Here is a 16,061-nt window from a genome sequence, read left to right as displayed (position 1 = left end):
ACCAAGCTACACACCAGGAACCTACTAGGTCTGGCCATAATATCTGAAATTGTCATATAGTGTGACAAACCCATTGCCAGCCCCAGCTTTGTCCCTGGGATTAATAAAAGCGGAACATGGTCCCTAGTCAGAAGAGCTGACCAGGTTAGGAGAAATGATGTGGAAATGGCTGACTACACCTCAGACAGAGGGGTAGAACATGATAATATGGCACAAAGTGCCATAGGAGGAAAATAGCAAATGTCACACCCATCTTTAAGAAAGGCTCAAGGAGAGACCCGGGAAACTACAGGCCGGTGAGCTTGACCTCGGTCCCAGGAAAGATGATGGAAGTGCTAATTAAGGACAGCATCTGGGAACACATCGAAAACAATGGGCAGCTAAAGTCGAGCCAGCATGGCTTCTGCAAGGGCAGGTCAGTCCTCACAAACTTATTATACTTCTTTGAGGGGGTAAACAGCCAGGTGGATAAAGGGGAATCCATAGACATCATTTACCTTGACTACCAAAAAGCCTTCGAAAAGTCACGAAAGACTGCTAAGGAAGCTATGGAACCATGGGGTGCAAGGGGTGGTCCACCGATGGATCAAAAACTGGCTGGCGGACAGGAAACAGAGGGTTGGAGTAAAGGGCCATTATTCAGATTGGAAATGGGTCACGAGCGGAGTTCCACAGGGGTCGGTGCTGGGACCGCTTCTGTTCAATATATTTATTAACGACCTGGAGGCAGGAACAAAATGTGAGGTTATTAAATTTACGGATGACACTAAACTATACAGCAGGGTCAAAACCATGGAGGACTGCGAAGGCTTCCAAAAAGATCTGACAACGCTGGAAGAGTGGGCCAAAAAATGGCAAATGAGCTTCAACATAGGGAAATGCAAGGTCATGCATGTTGGGAAAAAGAACCCGATGTTCACTTACAAGATGGGGGATCACCGCTAGGGGTGAGCAACCTTGAAAGAGACCTGGAAGTGATGGTAGACACAACATTGAAGGTGCCACAGCCTCAAGGAAAGCAAACAAAATGTTGGGTATCATTAAGAAAGGTATCACGACCAGGACGAAGGAAGTCATCCTGCCACTGTATCGTGCAATGGTGTGCCCGCACTTGGAGTACTGTGTCCATTACTGGTCACCGTACCTCAAGAAGGACATGGCGGTACTTGAGAGAGTCCAGAGAAGAGCAACTAAGCTAATAAAGGGTATGGGGGACCTCTCATATACTGACAGACTGAAAAAGCTGGTGCTTTTCTCATTGGAAAAGCGACGACTTAGAGGAGACATGATAGAAACCTTCAAGATCATGAAGGGCATAGAAAAAGTGGACAGGGACATTTCAAACTATGGGGAACCTCAAGTACAAGGGGGCACTCAGTGAAATTGAGAGGGGAAAAGTTTAGAACAAATGCCAGGAAGTTCTTTTTCACCCAGAGGGTGGTGGATACATGGAACGCGCTACCGGAGGATGTGATAAGCAGAAGCACACTACAGGGCTTCAAAGAAGGTCTGGACAGGTACCTGGAGGACAAAGGGATTGAGGGGTACAGATAAGAGTAGAGGTAAGGTTATAGGGATAGGATTAGAGGTAAATGGTAAAATTAGTCAGAGACCACTGTTCAGGCAGTGGGCCTGATGGGCCGCCGCGAGAGCGGACCACTGGGCGAGACGGACCTCTGGTCTGCCTCAGCGGAGGCAACTTCTTATGTTCTTATGTTCATTTTTAAATATGTCAAAAAGCCTATTAGGACTTTTACTGAGAAATGGAATCCTGGCCCTTTAAGGTATTCTCAGTATCAGCGTGGCAGATTTCAAAAATAAATGGGATATTCATGTGGCATCTCTAATGAGGTAAGGGCAGGGGGTGGTGAGCAAAATCAAGGAGAAGGGTCACTAGAGTGGGCAGACTTGATGGGCTTTGGCCCTTTTCTGCCGTCATTTTCTATGTGTCTATGTTTCTATGTTTCTATCAGCAGCCTAGGAGAAACCAGGTTCCATTTCCTAGGGAATTTCATCCCAAACCCCTCCTAGGAGAGAGGAGTGTGACTATGATAAGTTTAAAAACAGAGTCCTGAATCACAGACAGGGGAAAGCAAGGTAGAGGTATCAACAGGAGTGCAACCACGAAGGTGAGGGGAGGAGGGGGTGGTTGGGCCTAAGGCCCTGATTGGCTCAGGCTCCTACCTTGGGAGGGGCCAGGGGCACCTAAGCCAATCAGGAACTTCCTTAGGGCTGAGCCTTAGGAAGTCCTTGCTTGGCTTTTGCTTTGACCAATCAGGGACTTCCTTAGGCTCAGCCCTAAGGAAGTCCCTGATTGGCTCAGGTACTCCAGGCCCCTCCCAAAGTAGGAGCCTGAGCCAATCAGGGCCTTATGCTCCTCCCTGTTCTTCAAATGATGCAGTGGGGTGGGGCCTAAGGCACACATTAGTAGTGCGTCATCAGGACGGGCAGGGGCAGGAGTTTGCTGTTCCTCCTGCTCCCTACAGATATCAGTAAAGGCCTAAGGAGCAGTAGAGACTGAGCACCCTCCTGCTCCCAACTTTGAGTTATGGGGTGCCAGACTGGGCCTGGTCTTGCCGGAGGGGGGGAGGCCTATGGAGCAGGAGGGATTGAGCACCCCTACTGCTGCCAACTTTTAGGTTCTGGATGGGCTGGAGGTGGGCCAGGCCCGGCCAGCCGGCCTAGAGATTAAGGTGCAGGGTGGGAGGGAGGTGGGCTGGGCCTTTTGTGGAACATTGGCATGGGGGGCATCACAGGGGGCCCCTCCTTTGCCTAAAAGCCCTTGTTTTGAACATTTGGGACTTAGGTTTTTTTTAGGTTGATTATATGATGTAGGTTTAGACATAGTGGCGGTCTAGGTGTTTAAACAGCTGAACGTAGAGGCAGGCCATTATTTCAAAAAAACCTCCTTTTGGATGTTTTTTTTTTTTTATAATGGACATTTTCCCTGCTTCTACTTTCAACGTTTAGGGCCTTAGGCCTAAAGGGGACTTAGACATTTTTTTTTTAATTATGCCCCTCTATGTTTTTCTTTGCATCATCAAAAAAGATAATTCCAGAATCAACAATTAAGATCAACTCAGTATCATTTCCAATAAGCCCTACAATTAAAATCTTGGGAGTGTTTTTTGATCAGAGCCCAACTATGAAAAATCAAATAGATACTATGGTCCAGAAGAGTTATTATACTCTATGGAAACTCTGCACTATCAGAGCTTATATTGACGCTACTGCCTTTATACTTTTAGTTCAAACGCTATTACTTATCATTCTGGACTACTGCAATATTATATATCTGACAAGTACAAAGAAAAACTTTGCTAGGCTGTCCTTGGTCCAAAATACAGCAGTTAGAATGATTTACGGACTAAGAAAGGATAATCATGTAACCCCCTATTACCGTGAGCTACACTGGCTCCCAGATGAGGCCTGAATGATCTTTAAGTTGAGATGTTTATACTATAAAGTCACTTTTGATGCCGCTCCTCTTTACCTTGTTGATAGATTTCTTACTATGATTCACGAGAAGAGTAGACAATCCCATGCTCTATTTATGTTCCCTTGTGTTAAGGGCTATAAAAATAAGAAATAACCTATCAATTTGATAAAGAATTCCACCCATTACTGACCAGATCAATATCTTATAAACACTACAGAAAATTTTTGGAAACTTTTCTTTTTTTCTAAATTTGTAGCTAGCTAATTCTTGCATACTGCATTATCTCTGTATTCAATCATAGCATAATCTTTTGTAAACCGCATTGAACTAAGGGTTATGCAGTATAGAAATCTGTTATTATTTTATGTTATGTAAATCATGTTTATCTATGTGTTCCACAATTTCATTTTTTATAATCATTTCTACCATTTTGCCCGGCACTGAAGTGAGGCTAACCAGTCTGTAATTTACCAGATTTCCCTTGGAGCCCTTTTTTAAAAATTGGTATAACATTGGCCGCCCTCCAATCTTCAGGCACTATAGACAATTTTAGTGACAGGTTACAGATCACTAACAGCAGAAAAGCAATTTAATTTTTGAGTTATTTTAATACCCTGGGATGTATACCATCTGGTCCTAGTGATTTATCATTTTTTAACTTGTTAATTTGGCTTAGTACATCTTTCAGATTCACTGAGATTTCTTTCATTTCCTCCGCATCATCACCCTTGAAAACAATTTCTGGTTTAGGTAGATCTCTTACATCTTCTTCTGTAAAGACCGAAGCAAAGAATTCATTCAGTCTTTCCGCTATGACCTTATCCTCCCTGAGCACCCCTTTCGCTCCTTGATCATCCAACGGTCCCACAGATTCCCTCACAGGTTTTCTGCTTCTGATGTACCTAAAAAAATTGCTATGAGTTTTTGCTTCTTTTGCAATTTTCTCTTCAGATTCTTTCTTAGCTGTCTTTATCAATGCTTTGCATCTATCTTACCAGTGTTTGTGTATCTTCTTATTTTCTTCATTCAGATCTTTTTTCCATTTTTTAAAGGATGTTTTTTTGGTTCTGATAGCCTCTTTCACTTCACCTTTTAACCACACCAGCTCTCGTTTTCTCTTCTTTCCACCTTTGCTGATATGTGGAATACATCTGGTCTGGGCTTCCACGACAGTATTTTTAAATAACATCCACGCCTGGTTTATAGTTCTAACCTTTGCAACTGATCTTTTAACTTCTTTTTAACCATTTTCCTCACTTTATCAGAGTCGCCCTTTCGAGAATTAAATGCCCCTACAGTAGATTTCTTTTGCAATGTTACTCCCAGTATCAGCTCAAATTTGATCACGTTATGATCACTGTTTCCCAGTGGACCCAACATAGTTAACTCCTGTACTATGTCTTGCATTCCACTAAGGGACAAATCTACAAGAAGCAGTCATTTATGATATGTAGGAATTTTACCTCTGATGTAACATTTAAACAGTCAATGTTAGGGTAATTGAAATCACCCATTATTATAGTGTTGCCCATTTCTCCAGCTTTCTTAATCTCTGAAAACATTTCTTCATCTGTCTGCTCATTTTGTCCCGGGGACAGTAGTATAACCCAACTTTTATATTCTTTCCCTTCACACATGGGCTCCTTTTACAAAGGTGTGCTAGCGTTTTTAGCGCACGCACCGGATTAGCATAGAAACATAGAATATGACGGCAGAAAAGGGCCACTGGCCCAACAAGTCTGTCCACTTTAAGGACCCTCCCCCTAAGCACTTCCATGAAGTGAACCCACATGCTTATCCCATTTTCTTAAAATCGAGCACATTGCTTGCCTCAATTACCTGAAGTGGAAGATTATTCCAACGATCAACCACACTTTCAGTGAAGAAATACTTCCTAGTGTTGTTATGAAATCTCCCACCCCTGAGTTTCAACGGATGCCTTCTTGTTGCCATAGGTCCTGTAAGGAAAAAGATATCTTCTTCTACCTCAATACGGCCAGTTACATATTTGAACGTCTCTATCATATCTCCCCTCTCTCTATGTTCCTCAAAAGAGTATAGCTGCAACTTACCTAGACATTCCTCATATGAGCAGGCCAGAAGTGAAACAACCGCTGGAGGTAGCACAAGCTGCAACGCGGACACCACTGTTTACAACAGGGGTGCCCACACTTTTTGGGCTTGCGAGCTACTTTTAAAATGACCAAGTCAAAATGATCTACCAACAATAAAATAAAAAAACCCACAAAGCATACTGTACGCAGAGACAATGTTAATTATCATTTATATTCAGGGGGTTTCAAAGAGGTCAAGGCAGATGACTATGCAATGTCATCTCAGTAACAACTATACAAAAATAGACAAATATCCCCACCCTTTTTACTAAACCACGATAGTGTTTTTTAGTGCAGGGAGTTGTGCTGAATGCCTCGTGCTGCTCTCGATGCTCATAGGCTCCCTGCGCTAAAAACGCTATTGCAGTTTAGTAAAAGAGGGCCATAGTGCAAAATATAACGGACACATTTTGATCACTAAATTGAAAATAAAATAATTTTTCCTACCTTTTTGTTTGGTGATTTCATGAGTTTCTGGTCCTTCTGTAAAGCCAATATTTCTTTCTTTCTGCCTTTCTTTCTCCCCTGTCCCCCTTCTCTTTCTTTCTGCCTTTCTTTCTCTCTCCCCCTGGCCCCCCTCTTTATTTCTGCCTTTCTTTCTCCCTCCCCCTGGTCTCCCTCTTTATTTCTGCCTTTTTTTCTCTCTCCTCCTGATCCCCCTCTTTATTTCTGCCTTTCTTTCTCTCCCCCTTGCCTGCCTGTCTTTCTTTCTTTCTCTCTCCCCCTGCCCCCACCAAGCCATTGTGCTGATTTCTCCACTTCTCTGATTCTTTCCCTATCCCCACCCCGAAGCCAGCAGCTGATTTTTCCTTGCTCCTTCCCCATGCCAGGCCTGGCACGTACAAGCGCCGAGCCCATAAGACTTCACCTCCGGCGTCAATTCTAACGGGGAGGAAGTTCCAGGCCAGCCAGACAGTGACTGGCTGGCCCAGAACTTCCTCTCTGATGTTAGAATTGATGCTGGAGGTGAAGTCTTATGGGCCCTGTACTTTTTCCACACCCACTAGCCCTCCTCTCCTTTTGCCTCCACCTACCATGCAGCGGGGTGGCAAAGCGCAACCAATGAGAGGAGACTTAGCTCGCTTGCCCACCAGTGAGCTCACACAATGGATTGAAGTCATGTTGCTGGCCGGGTTAAGTTTGCCCTGGGGTTTGGAGATCGTCTCGCTGGAGTGACTCTGTGGGGGACCGCTGGTGGTTAGACAGAGCATTGTTTCAGAAGTGAAGGGAAGTGAAGTCTTGTGAGTTGGGGAAGCAGCAGGGAGAAAAAGATCACAAAGGCAAGATCGCAAAGGCAACACGATCGACTCGCATTGCCTTTGCGATCTACTGGTCGATTGTGATCGACCATTTGGGCACCCCTGGTTACAGTTTACTTCCACTGCTGCTGGTTAAGGAAAGCAGCAGCGGCAGAATAGGGAGGGTGGCTGGCTGTGCACCCCCTTGGGGCATGCACCCAGGGATAACCACCTCCCCCCTTGGTACGCCACTGGAGAAAGCTATTCCTAGCCATGAGGCAAGAGACTAAGAAATTAGGAGCCGCTTTCCTACTTGCATGTCCATGCAAATATTTTATTAGATATGTCAGGGTGATAAACATTTTCTATGTTCTATATCAGTTAAGTGATGGGCTATCCGGTTTACTGACGTCAGACGCACAAAATGGAGCTCTCAGCTGTTTTATATTCAGTAGAGTACAAACCGCGGCCATGTTTGAATCAAATGACTTCTCCCTCGATCAGTAAGAGACAAGTTAGTACATGATAAATCTATGCGGGAAGGGTTTTACTTGAACTATTCTCTGTTCCCGAATAGGACTTTTTGAAATGAATCCCCTGCCACATAATCTACAGGCAGTTTGCCTGTATTTTGGGAAGTAGAATATAATGCTTTAACATTAGATAGGTCACTAGCGTCTGCAATGTTTTGATGAATGTTTAGAAGCAAGCAACTGAGAAGAGAGAGTTGAATTTTAAAGTTTTCTATATATGTTTTTCAGTTTCCCTCGACCCTGAAGAAAAATTCTGTTTGAAACATGCATGTCGGGAGAGATGGCATTGATGAATTTTGAGAGCTAACCTCGAAGCAAAGTAGCTAACTAAATATAAAAAATACATAATGGAATAGAAATGAAATGAAGAAATAGTAATGAAAAATAAGATAATAAATAGGAAGTTTATAAAGGAATACTAGCAATATGAGCATTAATTATGAAACATAAAATGGATTTTAGAGTCTTGATTGAAATAAACAATAAAGTGGACTGACGAAGACAAGAGATAGCTGGGCACTATCCATGGTCTGGTTAGTATCTGAAGGTCCATACAAATGAAAAGAAGAAATAGAAAGATAAATGTATATACATAAACTTATATATTGAAGTTTATGTTTGGAATAGGTTGCACAACTATAGTTTCTTAGCAGTATATAAGATGCCGCAGTATGTGAGCGGGCATCATATAGCTTCATAAGAATAGAGATTGGAGAAGAATACAGGAAATAGTTAGTGGTTTACATTTAAGTAACCATATCAGTTAAGGGCATTTATGGAGTTAAAAAAAGATCACCAGGAGATAATGGATATTTAAAGGTTTAAGATGAGTGATCTGTTAAGCCATTTTCATAATAGTTGTTTTTCTAACATCTTTATTTGAAGTTGTTCTTTTTTACCTGTGGCTGCTCCCCATCAGTATAAGGTTGGGATCTAAAAAGAAAAATTATGGTTGCCTATATAGATTGCATTTTGAGTTGTAAGTTGTTTTCCTTTTCATTTTTCCTGAAACAAGTGTATTGCTTGTAAAAATATATTCAAATTAAAAAAAAAATAATAATTTTTTTAAAAAACAACAAATGTATCAATCCTTTTTTGGAGCCATAATGTAACCTTAGTGTAGGATGACCCTGAGCAAGTCACTCAATTCTCCATTGCCCCAGGTATGTTAGATAGATTGTGATCCAACCAGGACAGATAGGGCCAAATGGCTGACTACCTCAATGTAAACTGCTTAGACAATTACTAGGTGGTATATAATAACTAAAACAAACAATGGAAGAAAGGAGGATGGATTGAGACATCTGGGATTTATTTCCATTGAAAGCAAAGAAAGTAAAACCCAGATGTCTCAATCCATCTACCTTTTTTGGAGCCATAATGTAACCTTAGAGCAGGATGATTGATACATGGTGCTCACGCCAGCCCCACAGCCTTCCTGCTGATGCAACTTCTTGTTCTGAATAGGTGGAATATATCAGAAGCAAGACTGTGACTACTGTGTTCCTTCCTTGGTAATTCAACACCTCATATAGCAGAGCAAATCTGATCCCCACCTTTTTGATCTCTAACCACAAAGCTTTGTAATAAGCAAAACAAATCTGCTCGATACAGATTTATTCAGCAGGTCTAAGCTCAATGAATGATGCCAGAGGTTGCTAGACCATCAACAAATTTAGTACTTCTACCTATATGGATGATAACGCTGACTTTATGGATTAAGTTAAACATTGGCACCATCTTTAAACTCAAAGGTGAAAAGGTGGGACTTCATATACTGTATTTTTTGGGTGGTTTACTCTATCAAAGCAGTTTACATGGGACAATGAATGTTAAGTGACTTCCCAAAGTCACAAGGAGCTGCAGTGGTTATTGAACTCACAATCTCAGAGGGTTGAGGCAGATGCTCTAACTAAACTAAAACTTAGTCTTATATACTGGGTATTCAACCAGAGGAAGCTGGACATGGTTAACTATAAATTAATAAAAAAATAGTAAAACACATGGAAATTAATTATCAAAGTGTTTAGCAAATAGGAAAGTTTTCAAGGATTTACAGAAGGAAATGGGACACCTCAAAGTTAAAGGAAGTTCATTTCATAAATGGGAAAATTTAAAAGCTAAAGACTGAAATTCCGGACTCCTTTAATTCCTTTCTTAGAAGGAAGGAAAAATTTAAATTGTTGAGTACCTCTCGCATAAAAAAATCTGTAGATGTTCCATAGAAAAGGAACAAGAAGAATAAAAATACCATATAAAATTTTAAAATAATACATGAACATTGAAACTGAATTCTGAGATAAACCGGAAGCCAATGGAGGCTTAGAAGCAAAGGGGTCACATGGTCGAATTTGCCTTTTCCGTAAATCAACTTTGCAGCAGTATTCTGAATCAATTGTAATCTTTGAAGACAGATCTTTGTGATGCCAAGATCAATAGCATTACAGTAATCTAGCTGAGAAAGTATAATTGATTGGACCAGAACAGAAAAATGATGTTGATGAAAAAAGAAATCTAACCTTCCTCAGCATTCACAAACTGAAAAAAACATTTCTTAACCAGAGAGTTTATTTGATCCTTAAATGTAAGGAAAGAGTTGTAAAGTATTCCCAAAATCTTAGAGGAGAACTCAATTTGTAGGGAGGCTCCAGAGTCCAGAAGTACAGTGGGAGGAAGGTAGTCCAGTTTTGGGCCTAACCACAAGAGTTTAGTTTTGGGTGCATTTAACTTCATCTGGACAGACATAGCCCAAGCTTGAAGTTTGGAAATACAGTGGTTTATTCTAAAAGTTAAATTGGTAATGTTTAAATCAATCTTGATCAATATAAAGATATCATCCCCATAGGTAAAAAGCATTTCCCAAGCTGACAACTTGTACATGTTCAAAGTAGTCATATAAAGATTAAACAAAATTGGGGAAAGCGAAGAGCCCTGGGGAACCCCACAAGGATGCTGCCAGGAATTAGAAACATTGCCATCAATATTGACTAAGAACGAGACAATAAAAATTTAGAGAACCAGACAAGGACAACCTGATTAAGTCTGATATCTGAAATTAATTGAAGAAGAATATTATGATGGACTACATCAGATGCCACAGACAAATCGAACTGGAGCAAAATTGAACATTTATTTTGTAGTCATAATTGTTGGATTTTGGAAAGAAGAGAAATCAGTAAGGTTTCAGTACTAAAATTAGAATGAAAACCATGTTGAAAAAAATGAAGTAGTGAAAATTTCTCCAGGCAATTGGTAAGTTGACCAGCTACAATTGATTCTAGCAACTTTGTCAACAATAGTATATTGGCAATTGGTCGATAATGAGAAGGGATAGTAGGATCTAGGTCTGATTTTTTCAAAAGGGGAAGGAGAATTTGCCCCATAGATTGGGTAAAATATCCATTTTCCAATGAGTAATTTATTAAGATGGTCAATTACGTTATAGCCTGTGAAGGAATATTAAGAAAAAGATATGATGAAAAGGATCCAGTGAACATTACACTTTCTCAACTTTTCACATAATTTGGAGAGTTGATATTCAGAAACTGAATCAAAAGAGTACCAATAGTGATCAACTGGTATTTCCAGTGTGGGATCTGTGAAATAGGAGAACTATCCAATATTTCCTACAGGAAAAGATTGCCTAATAAGATAAATTTTATTTTGGAAAAAGCAAGCTAAAACATCAGCAGAAGGAGATAATGATTGCTCCGATTTTGAGTCTGAATTGATCAAAGAACGCCAGAGTTTAAAACGAGTACTACTCTAACCACTAGGCCACTCCTCCACTTGATTTAGTTGTCATACAGTCTGAATAATGACTCCCTGTAAATTTTGGTCAGGCTGCTTTTTCACCCCCACCACTGCCTCCACTGGGGACCTGAGTTCTGACATTTTCCTTTCTCCCTCAACCTCCTCATCTCTTTTAATCAACTTCCATGCTTCTTCCAGTGTTATAGCTATGGGCGGGCACAGGTCAACTCATTATTGTTTCAGTCTCATCACAGAAAAATCAGCATTGGCAGTCTTTCTACAGTCTATGCCACATCTGGATCCAGCATATACTCCACTCAGCTCAGCAACTCCCCCTCTCTCGAAACCTCACCCTTCCTGGTGTACCTCGGCACCCTTGTAAGTAGGTTCAACAAAGCACATCCACTGTCTACACCCTCTTCTGTGCCCTGCCTTCAACAATGACACTGTTTTGTTTCTTGCAGGATGTGGCTGCCTGCATGGCTGACACAAGTAGTGGAAGTATTTCACTGCTGATGCCCAGGAGCTGAGGCACACCAGAAGGGATAGTTGCTGGGCTGTGGGCAGGAAAGGGTGGCAGCAAAAGCCAGATCTAGGGGAAGAAGGAGAGGAAGTAAAACGCAGGATAAGGTGTGGTAGCAGCAGATGTGGCAGTGGTGGTAGTTTGAGAAGACCAATATAACTAAGGGTCCACCCAAAAGAACAGATCTGACCAGAATCTCAAAAACTGTGCAGAGTGAATGGGTTATTTTGTCTTTTTATGGTATCATCAACTACATTACATTGTTATGTTATTACATTGTATTCTGCACTAGCATTCTAATCAAAGTAATATTTGTCTCTACTTAATTAAGTCACTAGAACCATAAGATTCATATTCAAAGAAATAGCCTATATTTTCATAGTAATTGCAGATGACAGGAGCTTGACCTCTGTGCGGTAAGGCACAACAGAGACCACCTAGTGTCTCCAGAGGTGTTGGAGCTCAGCTAGAAATAGAGCGGTCACCTCACCATCAGCATCGTAATTTCACTGTCATTCTTCATTCTCCTTTGCTGTAAATGCAGAAGTCTACTTCCATGTATTTTCTATTTATCATTCAAATATTCAATTGGATAAGACCATCAGAAGCCATGAAGCATCTCCTGCCATGCCCAATGTTAACATATGGAGCAGGAAGGGTAAACATTTTCACAGAAGCTGTTTCATAATGTTAAAGATGAAAGCTCAAATGGTTCTGATGTTGGTGCTCTGTGACATCCTGAAGAAGACGGCCGAGTGTCAGTGCATACTTCAGAGCTTCAATAGACATTTACAACAAGGAAGAAGTAGCTATGGAGACATCATGATTGGGGGACTTATAACTATGGAAACTTTTATCCAGCTCAAAAACAAACCTATAAATTTACCCTCTATTTAATAGGAGGTTACATGTAAGTAGCGTCATGGATGAGCTCCTATCTATAATATGCTTGCAGTTTTTGTTTTGATTGATCACAACATGAGCTACAGATGTAGCTAACACATGTTAGAAGTATTTCTGGATGCAAAAGTTCTCAAAGCTAGAAACACTTATTTACAGTTCATTTATTCCATATTAGGCCTAGTATGAGTGATGTGTGAATAAGGATAGTGTGAGTACAAGAAAGGACAGCAATCAGGGGTCTAATGCATTAAGGTTTGGGACTTGTCTCTCCCTCTCTGCTTTTCACCTCCTATTTTCTCTTCTTTCTCTTCCTTCCAGAAGATACTCCCCTCTCTTCTCATCTCATCGCCTCCCTTCTTTTTAAATCTTTCCCCTTTCATACCCCCTCCTTTCATCTCTGCCATTTCCTCCTCCCTTCCCCCTATGTATATTTTCTTATGCCTCACAGTCTGGGACACAGGTCTGGCGTTATTTTCATTGGTGAGGTCAGGAAACCTTAGCTGGTACTTCCAATCAAGGCGTCTCTCCCTGTTATTACTTCCTCGTTACACTTCTGCTGGCTCCTACATAATTATGGGTGTAGAGTTTATGGAGAGGCAAGAAAAAAAAGAAAAGAAAAAAGATCCAAAAGGTAACTATGGTCCAGTGATTAAGGTTATATGCATTTGGGCAGGATGTGCATTTATCTGATGTGGCCTGAGAGCATGGTTGAAGAATAGAAAAAAATATGGGAGGAGGGAGAGAGAGAGAAGAAAAAAAAAAACACATTTAATTTCTGTTAAACTTTGAGCACTGTTTCTAACCTTAGTAGCTTTATATATCTTTTATTTTGATGCTATTTTTTCATATTATCTATCATTTATTGTCTTTAAAGTCTTGCATCATCGAAGTATTTCAACTTACTGGCTTTTGTATCTGCTGTGGAGGAGATTAACAACAACTCAGAGCTCTTCCCCAACCTCACACCGGGATCCACATTTATGAACCTTATAATGATGTATTATTAAAGTACAGAGCAATGGTCACCGGGGTCCCAAACTACAGCTGCAAAAGATCTGGTCCACTGGCAGCTGTCATTGAAGGTCTTTCATCTGTGGGATCGAGTGAGTTTTACAGCCTCTCCAATATATACCACTACCTACAGGTCAGATAACATCTTTGATTTCACTTCATAATCTCTTCTACAACCTTTCCTTATAGAATATCAACCATCAGCCAATTGAAACCAAGGCTCCCTTTTACAAAGCCATGCAGGCGAGTGCTACGGATCAAATGATCCAATGCCCATTCAATTCCTATAGAAGTCAAAACATTTACCATGGCGCCCTCTGCTGTCAAGCTTTGTAAAAGGGAGCCCAGGTTATTAACCACTCAAGACAGTGTAGTTTAGGTTCACAAATTAGAAAATACCACTGAGTTCAAAATTTTTCTTCTTCATAGTTTTCTGACCCTGGTTAACCAAAGGTCCCATGGAAGCTCATAGGTTTGCACAATAGGGGTAATGCTATAATAGGGTGACTGATAAAGGCCCTGGTAATATCACCTATTTTAAGCCTATTCTTGAGGAAGTACCACCACAAATGGCCAAAAAATGAACATATTTACATCCAGATTGCATAAAAAGTATGAAAAATTAAACTTTGCATACATAAACATTGGGTCATTGGTGGTAGGGCACTGTGGAGGAGTTCATTAGTTTTGTTATTCTGTTTAATCAACTGCATTATTTCCAGTTGTTATCCTTATAGTTCTCTTATATGCGCGTTTAACTACATTTTAGGAGCCCTGAAGAAGGAGTATGTTTTTGAAACACAGACTTTGTTGGGTTCTGATTTTTCACATAATTGGACCATATCTGGCTACAAACTGTTCAATGTTTTAAGGATTGCTATTAAAGTTTTGCTTTTTATTAAGAACTTGGCATCTTGTATATCATTGCTGCAGTACTTTTTTCACTGCAGTCCTGTTGGATTTTCTGCTTGTGTTTGCAAATTTACATACCCACCTCTGTATGCCAAGACATCTTTCGATGTCTTTGTTGCTTGTTTAAAGTTACATTGGTAATGGACAGAGAAAGGTTAATTCCCGCTGCACCATTTAAAAAAATGCAGGTGCTCATCTGAGCAGCCCCGTTTTCTAGATAAGAGAAGGAGTTATGTGACCTGCTGCATGTACATCTATTATCTACCCTCAATTTGGCCAGGCATTTTAAGATGGCTTTCTCATCTCATATTTTTCTTCTCCACTCTTATTTATTTATTAACTGCTTTTCCCATGAAGAGAATCACCCAAAGCAGTTGTCAATATATTTTCCCTACCTGTCCTGACAAGCTCAAAATCAAAGTATGGTACATGGCACAATGGAGAGACTAAGGGGTCCTTTTATCAAGGTGTGGTAGGGGTTTAACGTTTGGAATACCGTGCGTTAAACTGCCTGACGCGCTAGTCGCTAGCGCCTCCATTGATGAGGCATTAGTTTTTTGGCTTGCCGTAGGGGTTAGCACGTGATTAAATGTCCGACGTGCTAACCCCACTAACGTGGCTTGATAAAAGGAGCCCTAAGTGACTTGCCAAGATTAAGTGACTTACCCAGATCCTTGCTCCAAGGAGGAGCCTAGGATCAAACTCACAACCACTAGGACACATCTCCAGTTAACAGCATATTCATCTTCTAAATATTTGAGAAGTGAATGTAACATCGTAGTGTACCTAGCATATGTGACACCCGGGGCCCATCATTTTTTGACACCCTCCCCCATCTGTACGAAAAACATGATTTTTAGTAACAAGACACATATCACACATGAGGACCTAGGAAAAGGCAGCATCTTATATACTGCAGTGAGCAGTACAACATCAATACACCCATTGTAAAACTAAACAAGCCAGACTAGTACAGATCAATCCTGCAGTCAATCCTAACAAAAAAACATGTCTTTCGAACACACAGAACACAGAAAACACCTTCGCCTAGTGTGGAATATGTCATCACAAACTAACCCCTCCCCCTTTTACAAAACTGTAGTGTGGATTTTAGCCACGGTGGTAACAGCTTTGACGTTCATAGAATTTTGAGCATCAGAACTGCTACCACCATGGTTGGCGCTAAAAACACTCCACAGTTTTGTAAAAGGGGGGGATAAAATAGAAATATATAGACAAAGATTAAATTGAACCAGTAAGAAGCTGGACTTTGCATACAATGCAACACCACAGAAACAGTGATGCATGTCTCCTAAAGCAATAAATAAATACAAATTTTTTTCCTACCTTTGTCTTCTGTGGTTTCTGCTTTCCTCATCTTCTTGTAACTCTCTTTCTTCCATCCACTTTCTCACGTCTCTATTCCCCTATAGGGCATCTTCTCTTCTTCTATGCCCCTTCCAGAAACTGTATGCCTCCCCCTTCCATCTCTCCTTTCACCCCCATTGGTCTGGCATCTCTCTCCTCTCCTTCCCTCTCCCACACCTCTCCTCTGCAATCCCTTTCCCTTTTTTCCCTCATTTTCCTTTTCTGCTTTTGTCTAGATTATGTTGTTACTACCCTCTCATCAATGTC

General features: G+C 40.9%; 1 pseudogene; it reads right to left on the bottom strand.

Moving 5' to 3' along the window:
• Nucleotides 1-15,202, bottom strand: part of LOC117346240 — a 45,853-nt pseudogene extending 30,651 nt beyond the window's left edge.
• Nucleotides 15,203-16,061: the final 859 nt, after the last annotated feature.

The sequence above is a fragment of the Geotrypetes seraphini genome, chromosome 12, assembly GCF_902459505.1.
Source record: "Geotrypetes seraphini chromosome 12, aGeoSer1.1, whole genome shotgun sequence".
In the NCBI taxonomy this organism is placed as follows: domain Eukaryota; kingdom Metazoa; phylum Chordata; class Amphibia; order Gymnophiona; family Dermophiidae; genus Geotrypetes; species Geotrypetes seraphini.
Note: the sequence above shows the minus strand (reverse complement) of the source record. Positions and strands in the feature narration are given on the sequence as shown.